General features: G+C 51.8%; 1 protein-coding gene across 8 annotated transcripts in view; it reads right to left on the reverse strand.

The window, feature by feature from the left end:
* FGD5 (FYVE, RhoGEF and PH domain containing 5) overlaps positions 1–15,871 on the reverse strand; it is a 121,771-nt gene that overhangs the window by 91,719 nt on the left and 14,181 nt on the right. The gene's annotated exons all lie outside the window — the stretch shown is intronic.

The raw sequence follows: 15,871 nt of genomic DNA on the forward strand, positions 1-15,871 counted from the left end.
AGACTGGGTCTGGAGTGGGGCCGGGGCTCCTTATCCCACAGGCAAGCAGCTGCCTGCGCTCTGGTCTTAGCTAAGCCACTGACTCACGCCCACGGCTCTAAACCCAGCCTTGACCTCCAGCCTCGGGCCGGCAAGGGAACTTGGGTTCGCACCAGGGGCCTCCCTGGAAACCAGATGCAGCATCTGCAAGGAACTCTCTGGGAGGGGAGTGCGGGGCGAGCACAGCCCCCAGCAGGACACCACCTCCTTCCCTCTATCATCACCAGAGCAGCTCCAGGGGCGCCTAGCACCCGCCGCAGCCTGTCCGGGTCAGTCCCAGGTGGGAACAGTCTTGCCCAGCTCAACACTCAGCACGGAACACACGGCTGGCAGCTTCGCAGCAGGCATCCCTGAGCCCTATCTGCCGGCTGCGTGACCTCGGACAACACTCTCCCAGCCCCCAGCTCCTTCCCTGCTCTTCCCTGGCATATTCCAACCCCCCCGCCCCCAGTCTTACAGGGACCTTCTCCTCCTGCCCTTCCATGTTCTGGCACAATCAGAACCATAGTCATAATGACATTCAGGGCTTGCCCGACAGCTCCGTGGGTAAAGAATCTGCATGCAATGCAGGAGACACAAGAGATGAGGGTTTGATCCCTGGGTCGGGAAGATCCCCTGGAGTAGGAAATGGCAACCCACTCCAGTATTCTTGCCTGGAGAATCCCCATGGACAGAGGGGTCTGGTGGGCTACAGCCCATGAGGTTGCAAAGAGTCGGACACGACTGAACGACTAAGCACGACCACCACCCAGCTTGCACAATAAATGTGAACCTGCTTCGTGCCAGGCCCTGTACCAAGCCCTTGGCGTGGGTTACTCTTAACTGTCAGGTATCTATCACTCTCCTGTCCTTTTCAGTCGAGGAGACGGGGAAAGGTCCCAGGAAAATGGCTAACTGCAGGCCCCACCCAGAAAACAACTCTGCCTGACTACTTCCTGCCCTCCTTCAGGTCTTTGCTTAAATACTGCTTTTGATTTAATCAGAGTCTCGCCTACTTCAAACAGAGGTTGTCAGGAGAACCAATGGAGCCAGCAGACATCCAAAAGCTTTGCAAACTGTCAAGTGCAGTGCACGTGTATGTGGCTGCCACATCGAGGCTTTCTGAACTTCCTGGGTTTTCAAGTTCAGCTTTCTGGCCCACAAAAGGAATCCCCAGGACGGCCTTTCTGGCAGAGGCTCACCCAGCCCCTCTGTACACACCCACAGTGAGGGTGAAACTGGCTCCTAAGGTGCGGGGGCAACTCTTACTGGGAGCAAGGACCACTCAGTGGATGGGACCCACTCGTGTGTCCTAGCTCTGGGGCCTCAGATTCTATTTGCCACCTCCATCACATGACGTCTGGGTGCCTCCATTTTCCCACCTGTAAAATGGGGCTGATAATCAACGAGATAATGTGTGTAAAGCAGTGGGGTTAATTTCGTTAATTTCATTTCCATTCTTGTAAACCAGATGGTGAGGGGCTTATTTTAATCCAGGAGTTTATAATCCAACAGTCATTTATCCTCAACTGCTTCTCCAACTGCTACACCTTGGTCCCTTCAACAAAACTAAAGGCCTGTTTTTGAAACATGGGCAGAAATCACCAGTTCTCTACCTCCCTCGCACAGAGGTCTGTAAACCACGGATTAAATTACGCATGAATAAGAAGACTCGTGAGAGTCCCTTGGACTGCAAGGAGATCCAACCAGTCCATCCTAAAGGATATCAACCCTGAATACTCATTGGAAGGACTGATGCTGAAGCTGAAGCTCCAATTCTTTGGCCACCTGATGCGAAGAACTGACTCACTGGAAAAGATGCTGATACTGGGAAAGATTGAGGGCAAGAAGAGAAGGGGATGACAGAGGATGAGATGGTTGGATAGCATCACCGACTCAATGGATTTGAGTTTAAGCAAACTCCAGGAGACAGTGAAGGACAGAGGAGCCTGGTGTGCTGCAGTCTATGGGACTGCAAAGAGCTGGACACAACTCAGCGACTGAACACCAACATGAAATGTGAAAACTTTTGAACTTATGAAGGAGAATGATAATAGCAAAGCTTTGCCTTCTATGCTGGGGTTCTGAGTTAAGAGTTCATGTCGGAGTTAGGATTTCATGTAAAAAAGGATCCTGCTGCAACAGAAAGTTTGAAGACCTCTGAGACAAAGCATGTGAGGGAGCTCCCCAAAGAGCAAATAACCAAGCTTCCCATTTGCTTCAGCGCTGCTGGGGCCTCAACTCCAGGAGGGGGCCTCCTGTTCCCCCACCACCCCGGGGTAGCACCCCCCCCTCCAGACTGCCTCTTCAGCGTTCTGCAGGCTTCCGATGTGGCGGGAGGTAACAGGAGCAGCTTTCTGGAACCCGGCTCAGAGCTGCTGCTGAGTCCTGTAGTCTCCTGCGGCCTCTCCACCCTGGGGGCTGGGCACCGTCAGGAGCTGCTTCCTTGGGACTCGACCTGCCCAGCCAAAAATGAGCCCAAGAGTTCAGATTTCCTGGCCAGTGTGTAAGTCATGATCCCTTCCAGTATCCATTCCACTGGTGTTTACTCACGGCCCGTGACGGAGGCTCACGACCCCACAGGACAGCCCTGCCTGACCCCTCTCGAAGCACAAGAGACCCTCATGCTACCAGCACAGCAGAACTTAAGGTTTCTGAGCAGATTCTGGTTTTGTCTGGTTGGGCTCCCCCCAACCCCCATATATAATATGTGTGTCTTATTTTCTTAATTAAAATGATGCAAGTACCCTGAAATTTCAAGTTCTTGGATCATACCCTGACCTGGAGAAACTTCTCTTGGGCCCCGTTCAGGGCTCCAGACCAGCCCCACGCACGTAGAGAACGGGTCTGTTTACATAGAGACCAGCCACATCATTCCCCCAACAATCTCAACCCTGAGACGTTCGTTTTGCAGGAAAACGGCCAAAGACAGAGGCCTCTCCAAGACATAGAAACGCTGCAATTGTCAGCTGCAAGCTCAGAAGTCCCCAAGCCGAGCGGCTGCCTTTATCTCTGGGAGGCTGGGCAGTCTTGGGACACTCTCAAGGAGCCTGATGAAACACATCAATTCATCACTCAGAAATTATTACGAGGTTTTTGTCCTGTTGACCTGGAGTAGCGTAAGCACGGATGATAAATCCCCCAAGGGCGCGTCCTGAGCCCAGCCGGGCAATCTAAGGAAGCGCTAACCTTCACAATATCATCCTCTGACGGGGCCTGCAACAGTGCATGCCTTGCTCTCTATAACTGGCTTTTACATCATCCCCCAGCCATGTGGATCTGAGTAAGGGGACCGTCATTACAAGCTGTCCTTTCCGAATGCCTGTGCTAAGGACATTTCCGTTCTACAGATTCATTCAAAGGTGTGTGTCCCCACCTTTGACATCTGGGGGGTCAATTCCAGTTGGGAAGTTCTCAAAGGGGGTGAATCAGAGAAAGGGAAGAATTTATCCCTAAAGATACCTTCCTTCCTGTTCCAGCTCCATCACTTACTGGCTTGCCAGTCATGTTACCACTCTGAACCTCAGCTTCCTCTTCTAGTGAGGTTTTAGAACCAAAGGGACAGTCGACAAATTAAAGGTAGTGATACCCACGAAGTGGGAGGCAACCTCCCCGCACAGCTGAGAGCGGCACAGGTGCTGGAAGCGGCCTGGGTTAGAGTCCTGGCTTAGCTGTCGAGCAGCTGCGTGACCTTCAGCCCTTTGCTTAACTTCTTTGTACCTTGGTTTCCTCATGTGCCGGGTGCAGATTTAAAAAAAGAAAGTATCTGTGTGGCAGGCTTGTTGTTTTTATTTCTCCCCCAGATTAACTGAGTTAACACACGTAAAGGGTCTGAGACAGCATCTGGCGTCTCATGAACACGCAGCAAAGCCTCGTGAGCCCTGGAGCATGCGGCTCCCAGCAGCCAAGGCCGAGACTGATGGGGTTATTCGTGGATTCTCTCTGACTCCCCAGGACGGCTCAGTGAGAAGGGACCCCCACACCACCAGAACCAGCAAGAAAACTGTGGCTCGGATCAGACGAGGGGCAGAGCCGGACTCAAACTCATTCTCTCCCGGCTGTGTGCCTGCCTCTGGTCCAGTCAGCCACGTGGCCTTCCACCATCGGACCCCCCAAGACCCCCACGGCGGGGTAGTAGCCAGAGCTCTGGGTCATTCTGCTCTGAGTGATCGTGCAGCTGCTGGGGCTGGGGGACATCACCCCACACACCACAGAGGCTACGGAGCGAGTCCTGTCGTCATGCCTCGATTCCTTGATGTTTAGAAACCTCGCTGGGAGGAGGGAGGCTTCTTCTTCCTCACTACACTCCCTGTGCTTAGAGCACTAGCTAAGCACGACACTCCCTTGCTCTAAAGCCCTCAGTAGCTCCCTGTGGCACACAGATCGGATCAGTTCATGCAGGGAACACGAGTCCAAATGCAGCAGTTCTTTTCAGGGGTTTTCCCAGCCTCCCGCCACTGGGCTCATGTCCTCTCAGCTCCCTGGACCACCACCCACTTCCATTAAGAGCACTCAGATGGGGACTCAGAACTGCAGGCTCCAAGCCAGTCCAGAGCAACTGCAGGTGGGGAAGGGACCCGAGATTCAGATGCTCAGAAACCATACAGCCAGGGGCAGAGCTGGGACCCCAATTCAAACCTCTGTACACCTCCAGGACCGTTCTGAATAGCAAATATTCTTTGCTGCATTTTCAAATTATTTGCTGACAAACACGTGTGTACATGTGCTCAGTCACGTCCGACTCTTTGCAACCCCATGGACTGCAGTCCACCAGGACCCTGTCTATGGGCTATCCCCAGGCAAGAACACTGGAAGGAGCTGCCACTCCCTTCTCCAGGGGATCTTTCTGACTCAGGGATCACACCTGCGTCCCCAGCACTGGCAGGCGGGCTCTCTACTGCTGAGCCACCAGCGAAGTCCAAACGTACACGTAAACGTACAAACCTGAAAGATTTCAGATAACGCAGATGATTGGGGTCCTAACACTTCTTTCCAATGCCGTCTCATTAAAGCAAAACCCAAATCTTTTACAAAGGCTCCTGCCCACTGGGCACTCTCCTCACTGCATTCTGTTCTCCAGGCCTCTCCACAAACCCCTAAGGGCCTCCAGGCTCAAGGCCTCTGTCCCTGCTGTTCCCTCTGCCTGGAACGCCCTTCCTCGGGATGATGTCTCATCACCATTCAGAGCTCACACAGTGTCACCTCCTCCAAGAAGCCCTCCCTGACTACCCTGTCTAAACCACCCCTTCCAGCGGCCACTTTCTATCACACCTTTCTCTTTCCTTCTTTCTCACAAAAGAATAACCTCATCACAGAAGAAAGATCTCGTTACCAACGATTCTCCTGTTGACTTTTTAGTTTGTCTTACACTCTGCCTCTCCCCAGCAGAATACCAGCTCTCTGCCAAGGAACACAGCTGACCTGAGCGCTCACTGCCACCACTGCGGCAGCCAGGGCAGCACCAGGCATGGAGGAGGCACTTGATGCGAGCTCAGTGAGGAAACACACGAACGACAGAGATAAGCTTTGGTCGCTGGCTGTTCCCTCTCTGCACGATACGCTCGTCCCCAGTCCATGGGCTGGAACACTGAGGCCCCCCGCCCGGACGTCAGCACCATCCACTCCCAGACTGAAACAAAGCCTCCGCTGGGGCTCAGCTGGTCAAGGACACCAGCCGCTGGCATCTCACCGAAGAATCCGTGCAATAAGGCTGTCTGCTATTAGTGAGAATTGTTCTCACGCCTCCCACAGAGGGACACCCTGACTTTATGAAGGAAAAACCACACAGTGATTAACACTTAATCAGGACGTTGTCTGTGTTACAGCTCTGCGAGGGCGGGGGGCAGGGAAGATGGGGCTTTCATCTCACGCTAGTAAATGTTACAATCGGTGTGTTCCTGACGCGATTTTCTTATTAGGGTCCTTCCTTGTAAATTTTATTGCATTTAATTAAAAATTATTGCTAAAAGAAACAGCTGCAGATGGTCTTATTTTAAGTCAGAAAATTAAAAACTGAATATTCTCATCAGTCAATTTCAACAAGAAGCACAGCCGCACGCATTAGGAGTGTGATGGTTTTGAGATTACGATAATTTTTATGGCATTTCCAGGTCCTTTCAATGAAACTTAATGAAAGCTCTGCATGAGTTCATTTGTCAAAAACATAATAATAATAAGAAGGCTCCCGGCTTGCAGGCAGATAGAGAGATACCAATGAATACCACCGCTGGGATGTGCCAAAAACCTGGCCAGCCAACTCTCGACACCGATGGAATCGGTCAGCAGGAGGCTTGGTTGTAACCCTGCTGTCTACCCACTCAAGGATGCACAGCTGAGGCCGTAAATCACCTTTATTTTCACAATGATGTGTATTTCTGTCGCCGCAGCGCTGTCTGCGGCTGTAAAAGAAAAAAAGTCAGGTTTTCACTCTGAGGGAACCATTGCACCGAACCACCTACTGCATTCTAAAGATGCTGGAAGGGGCCCTCATGCTAGACTCTGCGCGCATTTCAGAGTTATAAATGCAGCCGCGTCCTTGGTCTGGATAGTCTGCACCGTGACCCACCCCCCACGCCCCCGATTTGTTACTTGGCTTGTATCCTTTAGCTTGTATTTTGGGGACTAAATCCTGATTACTTCTCTTATGTCTTTTGTTGGACACCAACTCCACACCTTTTGTTTCGGACCAGACAGACTGTAAAAGATGAAGAAAAGATCGAGTGGAGAGGTTTTCCCGGGTGGTCCAGTAGTCAAGACACTGCCTTCCAAGGGGCGGGGGTTCGATCCCTGGTTGGGGAATTAAGATCCCACACGTCGCGCGGCGCGGCCAAGAAAATAAAGGAGAAAGCTTAAAAAAAAAAAAAAAAAAAGACTGAGAAGAGAAAAGCAAAGGCAGACACAGCTGGGGCCCTGGGGGGACCGATGCTGGAGGACAGGACGGCTGTGCACGCTGCAGAGGCCGAACCCAACGCAGCCCCACTGAGCCTTCATTTCCTCCGGGGGGCCCCTTGGCTCACCTCCCTGCTTCCCGTGTCTTCATCCCCTCCGCTCTCCATCCTACCTGGAAGGCCAATGAGGAACAGCCCCACCACAGCCCTGCCCGGCTGAAAACCCGCCGGGGGCTGCCCCGGGGTGTCAAGCAGAAACATGAGGTGCTTCTCGGCTGGGCCCCAGGCAGCCTTCCCACGTCCGGCTCGCCGGCATGGATGCCGAGCTCCGCAGTCTGAACGCGTAAAGGTCTTTCCTCACCCCAGCCGCCCCAGACTGAGTATCTCCATCGTGACTCCCTCGATGCCCCTCTGGAGATACCCTGGGGCCCCCCCGGATGGCAAAGGCTCCTTGCCGTCCCCTCCTCAGAACCGCCTGGACGGACCTCGCACACGACTTTTATCACACTAGGCTGTAAGGACCTCTATCGGCCTTTCTCCCCAGCCAGCCGGAAACACCCCAAGGGCAGCAACCATCACCCCGCTGACACACGCCAGTACTTAGAAATGCAGCCGATGTTGAGTGGCTGGCAGTGATGGAATCAGCTGAGCTGCTGGAACATTCCACCACAAGACTGGAAATCCGGAAAAGACGGTGCAGGCTTAGTTCCTACACCTTTCAACCCTCACACCTTTCTACACGGTCTCCGTGTTTGCAGACGATGGGAACGGCTTTCCAGAAAAAAGAGATCGAGGAGATCCTCTGAAACACAGTAGGTCACTTTCACTGTGGTTTAACCTGCCAAACGCCACAGTCCCACACGTTCGCCTGGGCTCACACCTTCCTCCACCTCTGTATGGGGAAATTCTGCTGTTGCTCAGTCACCAAGTCCATCCGATTCTTGTCCACCCCATGGACCGTAGCACGCCAGGCAGTGCCATCCCTCACCATCTCTCAGAGTTTGTCCATTCATGTCCGTTGAAATCAGTGATGCCATCCAACCATCTCATCCTCTGTCATCCCCTTCTCCTCCCACCTTCAATCTTTCCCAGCATCAGGGTCTTTTCCTGCAAAGACTCAACTCTTTGCATTAGGTAGCCAAAGTATTGGAGCTTCAGCATTTGTCCTTCCAGTGAGTATTCAGGGTTGATTTCCTTTAGGATGGACAGGTAGGATCTACTTGCAGTCCAAGGGACTCTCAAGAGTCTCCTCCAGCACCACAGTTAGAACTTTTCTTCTTCAAGTGCCCATTCAGATGCCCCCTTGTCCATGACGCCAGCCCACCCTCCTCTGGACGCCTACTCTTTGCGTCCAGAGCGTTTTCAACCTTGCACTCCAGGGACTTGAGTCTAGGTCCTTCCAACCCCCTCGACCCCACCTCCAATGAGGTCAGTGATGATGGGGTGGTTCACCTCTCCACCTCCTGCCACACAGCACCCACGCACCCCCTGGTGCAGCAGCACTCACTTCTCGAATGGCCGTCATCAGTGAGCCAAGAGATTCAGGCAGCTGGATGCCCCCAGTCCCGGTGCTCACAAACTCCTGGGCATGAAATCCAAGCTGCCTTCTGACCGTGGACGGCTCTGGAGGCGCCCGAAATGCTGGGCTCTCTTTCTCTGGAAGCCACTGCTGCTCGGGGCTGAGTCCTCTGAGCGGTACAGATGGCTGCTCCAACACAGAGCTTCCGGTCACTCATCCCGTGCCAAGGGCCACAGGAGGGCAAGGGTCTCCCCATCCCTGTGCCCGGCGGAAGGGAACGGCACCTGAGCACCTCATCAGCAAGTCCCAGGAGAGGCTGTCTGTCTTCTCCACAAGCTGCCGAGACCGCAGCAAACCCACCGGCAGGCAGAAACCAAAGGAGGACATCCCTCCACTTTCCCTCGCGTCCCCGCCTCTGCACCTCCGAGCAAAGCCAGCACGCGGGTGGTGGCTGTGCGGGCCTGACTCCCGTGAGGGAGCCGCTTCGGAGCTCTTGGGTGGAGGGCACCAGTGAGCATGGCACTTTTCAACCACAGAGAACAAGATGGAAGGAGCACTGTGTGGAGAGTCAGAAAGACTTGGGTGTGAGTCTTGGTGTGGCGACTTACTGCCTGTGTGACCGAGGACGGCTGGAATCTCTTTCCTGGGCCTCAGCTTTCTCATCTGGAAAATGGGAACTGGAAAGCCCTAAGGTGCCTCACTGATCACAAGTTACAAGTGAAATATCTGCTACAGACAGAGTTACAGACAGTGAGATTTTGGAATCAAAACACCCTCGTCCTGGGGTGCCCAGGCTGGTGCGGGCAGCCCCGCCCCCATCCCCTGCGGAAGGCAGAGGCAACGTCGACGCCACACCCCACAGCTCACGAGTTCACACCTGCTCCTGGTTTATGCATGTGAGGTCCTGAACACTGGGTCTGACACACGCACAAGTTGTAAGAGAGACACAGACACCCTCCCAGTGGAAGACCCGGTTCTGCACCTGCATCCACGCTGTGGAGCCTTGATCGCGTCACTCCATAACAGCTCGTGCTCACCGACCTTCTCACTCCGTGCTGCACTAACTCATTTCGTCCTAAAGACACGAACAGGCCCGGTACGCCCAGCGTCGCCTTTTACAGACAAGGAAACCGAGATACGTGGGACTTCCCTGGCGGTCCACGCTTCCACTGCGGGGGGCGTGGTGGGTTCAATCCCTGGTTGGGGAACTAAAATCCTGCATGCCACGCAATGCAACAGCAAAGAAAAAGAAACCGAAGCAGAGGGAGCACTGAGGGGTAGGTCACAGCGAGAGGTGGAGCGCAGACTGAAAAGCAGGCAGAGAAAGTGATGAGAAAAAGCCAGCGCGGCAATATGTTAATATCAAATCTAAGAAGCGGGCCCACGGACATTCACTGGAAAACTGCTTCGGCTCTTCCCTAAGTTTGAATGTTTTCATAATGAAATGGGGAAAGGGGACCTCGGGGATCTGTGTGGAGGGATAATACTGAGTGATTAAAGTAGACGCTTCATCGTGCAAAAGCGAAGTTACAATTACGGGGATTTAAACAAGACACTTAGGACAGACCAGTGTGTGTGTTGTTTTGCATCCATTGGCTACTTAATAAGCTTACACAAAGCACCTCAAACTGTCTCAGAAGATACTTAATAAATGATAGTTCTTTCCCCCCGTGAAGCTCAAAATCACCAACCCATCAACATGCATTTATTAAGCTCCTAGTCCGTAATCAACATACCAAGGTCTTGTGGGATATTCAGAAGGCCTAGGTTGTCCCAACCAAGAGTCCTGACTGGGGACACAACGATTCTACTGGAAAAGGATGAGTGTTGGACTAGATGGCTGTTGAGAACATTTTTTCTGCGTTCAGTTCACTTAGTTCAGTCGCTCAGTCGTGTCTGACTCTGTGACCCCATGGACTGCAGCACGCCAGGCCTCCTTGTTCATCACCAATTCCTGGAGCTCCCTCAAACTCATGTCCATTGAGTCGGTGATGCCATCCAACCATCTCATCCTCGGTCATCTCCTTCTCTTCCCACCCAATCTTTCCCAGCATCAGGGTCTTTTCAAATGAGTCAGTTCTTCGCATCAGGTGGCCAAAGCATTGGAGTTTCAGCTTCAGCATCAGTCCTTCCAATGAATATTCAGGACTGATTTCCTTTAGGATGGACTGGTTGGATCTCCTTGCAGTCCAAGGGACTCTCAAGAGTCTTCTCCAACAACACAGTTCAAAAGCATCAATTCTTCAGCTCTCAACTTTCTTTATAGTCCAACTCTCACATCCATACATGACCACTGGAAAAACCACAGCCTTGACTAGACGGACCTTTGTTGACAAAGTAATGTTTCTGCTTTTTAATATTCTGTCTAGGTTGGTCATAACTTTCCTTCCAAAGAGTAAGCGTCTTAATTTCATGGCCACAATCACCATCTGCAGTGATTTCGGAGCCCCCCAAAATAAAGTCTGTCACTGTTTCCATCGTTTCCCCATCTATTTGCCATGAAGTGATGGGACCAGATGCCATGATCTTCGTTTTCTGAATGCTGAGTTTTAAGCCAGATTTTTCACTCTCCTCTTTCACTTTCATCAAGAGGCTCCTCAGTTCCTCTTCACTTTCTGCTATAAAGGTGGTGTCATCTGCGTATCTGAGGCTATTGATATTTCTCCCAGCAATCTTGATTCCAGCTTGTGCTTCATCCAGCCCAGCGTTTCTCATGATGTACTCTGCATATAAGTTAAATAAGCAGGGTGACAATATATAGCCTTGATATACTCCTTTTCCTATTTGGAACCAGTCTGTTGTTCCATGTTCAGTTCTAACTGTTGCTTCTTCATCTGCATACAGATTTCTCAGGAGGCAGGTAAGGTGGTCTGGTATTTCCATCTCTTGAAGAATTTTTCACAGTTTGTTGTGATCCACACAGTCAAAGGCTTTGGCATAGTTAGTAAAGCAGAAGCAGATGTTTTTCTGGAACTCTCTTGCTTTCTCAATAATCCAACGGATGTTGACAATTTGATCTCTGGTTCCTCTGCCTTTTCTAAATCGAGCTTGAACATCTGGAAGTTCACGGTTCACATACTATGTATGAGAGTCAATTCAGGAGAAAAGAATGCTTTGGGGATACAGTTTAAATCAAAGTTGTGTATGTGTGTGGGTGCCAAGTCTCTCAGTCATGTCCTATTCTTAGTGACCCCATGGACTGTAGCCTGCCTGGCTCCTCTGTCCATGGGATTCTCCAGGCAAGAGTACTGGAGTGGATTGCCATGCCCTCCTCCAGGGAATCTTCCAGACCCAGGGATTGAACCCGTGGCTCTTACATCTCCTGCATCGGCAGGTAGGCTCTCTGCCACTAGCACTGCCTGGGAAGCCCAAAGTTGTGTACACCAGAGGAAAATGTACACAGGTAACAACGTGTACACTTCTACTTCACAAGACAGACGACAGCTACGAAGAACGTTTTAACTGGGAAAATGCTATTGTCTGTGTGGACAAACCTGGAAGGGAGTATCTGCACAGGAGAAACTTTACGATCATCCATCAGACCCTGAGCTGCTGCTCTGATTTGGAGAACTCCGAATTCTATCACACACTCCAGACGTTTCTCAAAGGGAGGCACTTTCACTAGGAAAAGGATTTAAATAACACTAAATCACACCACGAGATTCCCCTTTCACCCTTCCTGGATCCTTCTGACCACGCCGAGGAGACTGTCTTCGCGTTGGCCCAGGACGCCTCTCACACCTCTCGTTGCTCAGCAAAGGGACGGAGCCTCCGCTCAAGGCCTCGGCAAGGCCTGAGGCTCAGGCCAGACTTCACCCGCCAGGGCTTAGTTCTTTGTCCTGTATCTTATTTTCACAACTGCCTTCTACTCAAGACACTAATACTGGTTCTCCATTTGCCGGTAGTGACACAGAATTTCCTTTTGAAACACCTTTTAAGTAAAAAAGATGGACTGATTTAAAGACAAGCAGTGAGCCATAGTGTGGGTGGCTGAGAAATAACAGATCTGCTCCAATCAGACCACAGGACAGAGGAGCAAACGGGGGGCCCACAGGGAGGCAGAGCCGGGTGGGCTCTGAACTCCCCCTCCTGGGGCTCACTGTCCAGCTCTGTTTCAGGAGCGTCGATATTTATCTTGGCCTCGGCCTCTGATCCTCACTGCAGCGAGGTCTGGGGACACACAAGCAGCGGAAGGAGGAAGGGAACAGTCTCCCATCCTCTCATCCGGTCCTGGCCAACCCCAGCACCCCTGGGCACATGTCTCAGGTCAGCAGCATCCCCCTGCACTTGGTTCTCAAAGCCCCTATTCAGGCGAAGAAGCCGGGGCCCCCGCACCTCGTGGCAGCCCCCGCCGCCTCTCGACGCCGTGTGTCCGGCGCCGCCCTTGCCCAGACGTGTTCCAGCCCAGAGCGGGGATTTCTCTCGCCCTCTGCTTCCCTCTGTTTCATGCAGGAAAACGGAAGAGAGCTCTGCTCACTGACTGATGTCCAAGAGGATGTGGTTCCTGCACGGGACATACATCCCAGCCAGCCTGGCCTGCAGGGAAATCCATTCCACAGCAGAGTGTGATGGTTCAAGACATTCAGCCAAGGCTCTGGCTGGAGCCTCAAATGTGAGATACCACGGGGAAAGCACCTAGCACGGGGCTGGCACACAGCAAGCAGGCAGGGCATGGAGAGGATTCACATCTTCTGCAGTATTTTATTCTGGTTTGGATGAAGGCAGCTTTTTTTTTTTCCTTCTGTTTTTTTTTTTTTTTTTGACTAAGCAAAAATCAAGGTGGGCTTTCCAAGGGGCTCAGTGGTAAGGAATTCCCCTGCCAATGTAGGCGACGTGGGTTTGATCCCCGGTCTGTGAAGATCCCCTGGCGAAGGAAATGGAAACCCACTCCAGTCTTGCCTGGAAAATCCCACGGACAGAGGAGCCTGGCAGGCTACAGTCCATGGGGTCACAAAAGAGTCAGACACGACTGAGCGACTAAACAGCAGCAGCCCAAGGCCACAGGCCCTTTGCATATGGCCAAGTAGCCTGCACACTGCACAACCCCATGGACACTGTATATAGACTAAAAGGCGAGTGTGACCCTGGGGCTGGGCAGTGTGCAACCTGCACAACTGGACCTGGCATCCCTTAGCACCCTTCACAAAAATTCCTGGACCAAGAGTCAGGGAATAGGAGTCCTGACACTGATTTCTCCACCAAGAGAGATTTGAGGCAACTCTCTTTCCCTTTTCGTGCCTCAGTTTCCTCCTCCGTAACAGGACCAAATGTTGTCAGAAGTTCCCTTCCAGCTCTGCAATTCTGTGATTCAACAGAAGCAGATTTCCATTTCCGAAGGACAGTCATATACAAAAGAGGAAATGAGCTCAGATGCCTGGCTGTAGGGTGAAGAGTCAGCAGGAGGGGGCAGGGCTAGTTGAGGGGTTGGCTTCCACCTCGGTGGGGTGGGGACATGATGGGAAGACGGCTTCTGGCTCAGACAGAAAGGAAAAATAGAAGTACTGAGCAACAGATGCAGCAGCTCTGAGAGGTAGAGAGTTCCCTGGGGCCTGAAGAATTCAACTACAGACCGGGTTAGGAGAGAGACCTATTAGACATGGGAAGTTAGACCACATGCCCTTTGAGGTCCGTCCCAGTACAGAGACTTTATGGTTTCAAACCTTGGCTCTATTTCCATTAGTGCTGGAGGTACGCCACTGGGGTCGTGTGCACACATGCTAAGTCACTTCAGTTATGTCTGACTCTCTGTGACCCTGTGGACTGCAGCCCTCCAGGCTCCTCTGTCCATGGGATTCTCCAGGCGAGACTACTGGAGTGGGTTCCCAGGCTCTTCTCCAGGGGATCTTCCCCACCCAGGGATCAAACCCGAATCTCTTACATCTCCTGCATCAGCAGGCGGGGTTCTTTACCACCTGGGAGGCTTCCCCCACACCCACCGGGGTTGGGTCTTGTCAAACCCCACTGATAAGTACTAATGCAGTGACCTTGTCTGCTTTTCTGCTCCCGCCCTCTTCAAAGTGCGCACATGCCCCCATTCTCCAAATTAAACTGGATCCCTCTAGGGGCACTGATGCCCACCTCTGCTCCAAACCAGGTCACAGAAAGAACCAATTCATAGCCTTACCCAGACTTGGGGCAGGGGGAGAGGGAGACAGGGTGGGGAACCGTATGAAAAACGCAGGACAAAAGTCACGCAAACTCTCCTCGTGTCTGCACTCCACAGAGAGCTAATGCTAATTGCAAATCATTCTTATCGATTCATTACTGCAGGTCCCCTGGGAATTCGGAGCAACGACAGCTGTACGGGACTAGACTGAGGTACTGTACGTACGGGGAAAGAACCAGGCTTTCCTTGAAAATCACTGCCATTCTGACTTTTCATTGATTCAGATCAGGTGCCCCCGAGTGTGTACGTGGTGGAGGTTGAATTGCAGCCCCTTTAAGGTGCATCCGCGGTGCCTAAGAAATAGCAAGACTGGGGTACTCTTTCTGCCCCCTTCCGATGCCTATGTCAGAAGCTTTCTCTATCTCCTTTATACTTTAATAAAACTTTATTACACACACACACACACACACAAAAGAAACAGCAAGACTTGGCCAGTACCCACCCGGGATGATCAATAAGGCCATTCAGTCAGGCTCGGGAAGCTGAGGTCAGAAAACCCCCCCTGGTGTCAATAATTGCAGTGTTTCACTCTCATTCCCAAGGTGACCAAGTCCAAAAACAAACAAAAGGAATCAGCTTGGACATGCCTCTTAGAGACCTCTATTGAGAGGTTTAGCTTAGGGCGCCCTTAGCTCTTGAAACGATTTAAATAAATGGTCTTTTCTAGTTCCCTTGAATATAGTGTATATTGACACAATAAAAAGGGATCAATCTCAATTTAGGGTATTCTCCTGATGGTGAAAGATATTTAGTTTAGCAAGATTCCAGGCCCTTCTCTTTTGGTAACTTGCCCAGAGGGGAGCAGTAAAGCCATCTGCCTAGGAGATGAGAAACATATCCCAGATAATAGCAATACCCGCGCACATCTGCCTAGGAGATGAGAAACATATCCCAATAATAGCAATACCCGCGCACTGTATTTGGCATCTGAGACAACATTCTCAAGTAGACTAGGTACTCCTATCTTTCCAAACACTCTGCCTAGAGGCAGCACGGATTCTTTTCACAGGTGAAGTAACCAAGACTTGGAGAGGGAAAGCCACTCAGCCCAAGTCACAAAGCTAGAGAGAGACAGAGCCCGAGGCGAAAAAGCCAGTCCGTTCTGACCACTATGCCCGTCCCCAACCTCCAGGATCTAACACCTGATCATCTGAGGCGCTGATGTAATAACAACAGAAATAAAGTGCAAAATCAAAGTCATGCACTAGACTCATCCCCAAACCATCCCTGCCCAGGTCCGTGGAAAAACCGTCTTTCACCAAACTGGCCCCTGGCACCAAA

This window comes from Bos grunniens, chromosome 22 (assembly GCF_055505025.1).
Source record: "Bos grunniens cultivar Pamir isolate PY7600 chromosome 22, Bosgru_T2T1.0, whole genome shotgun sequence".
Classification (NCBI taxonomy): domain Eukaryota; kingdom Metazoa; phylum Chordata; class Mammalia; order Artiodactyla; family Bovidae; genus Bos; species Bos grunniens.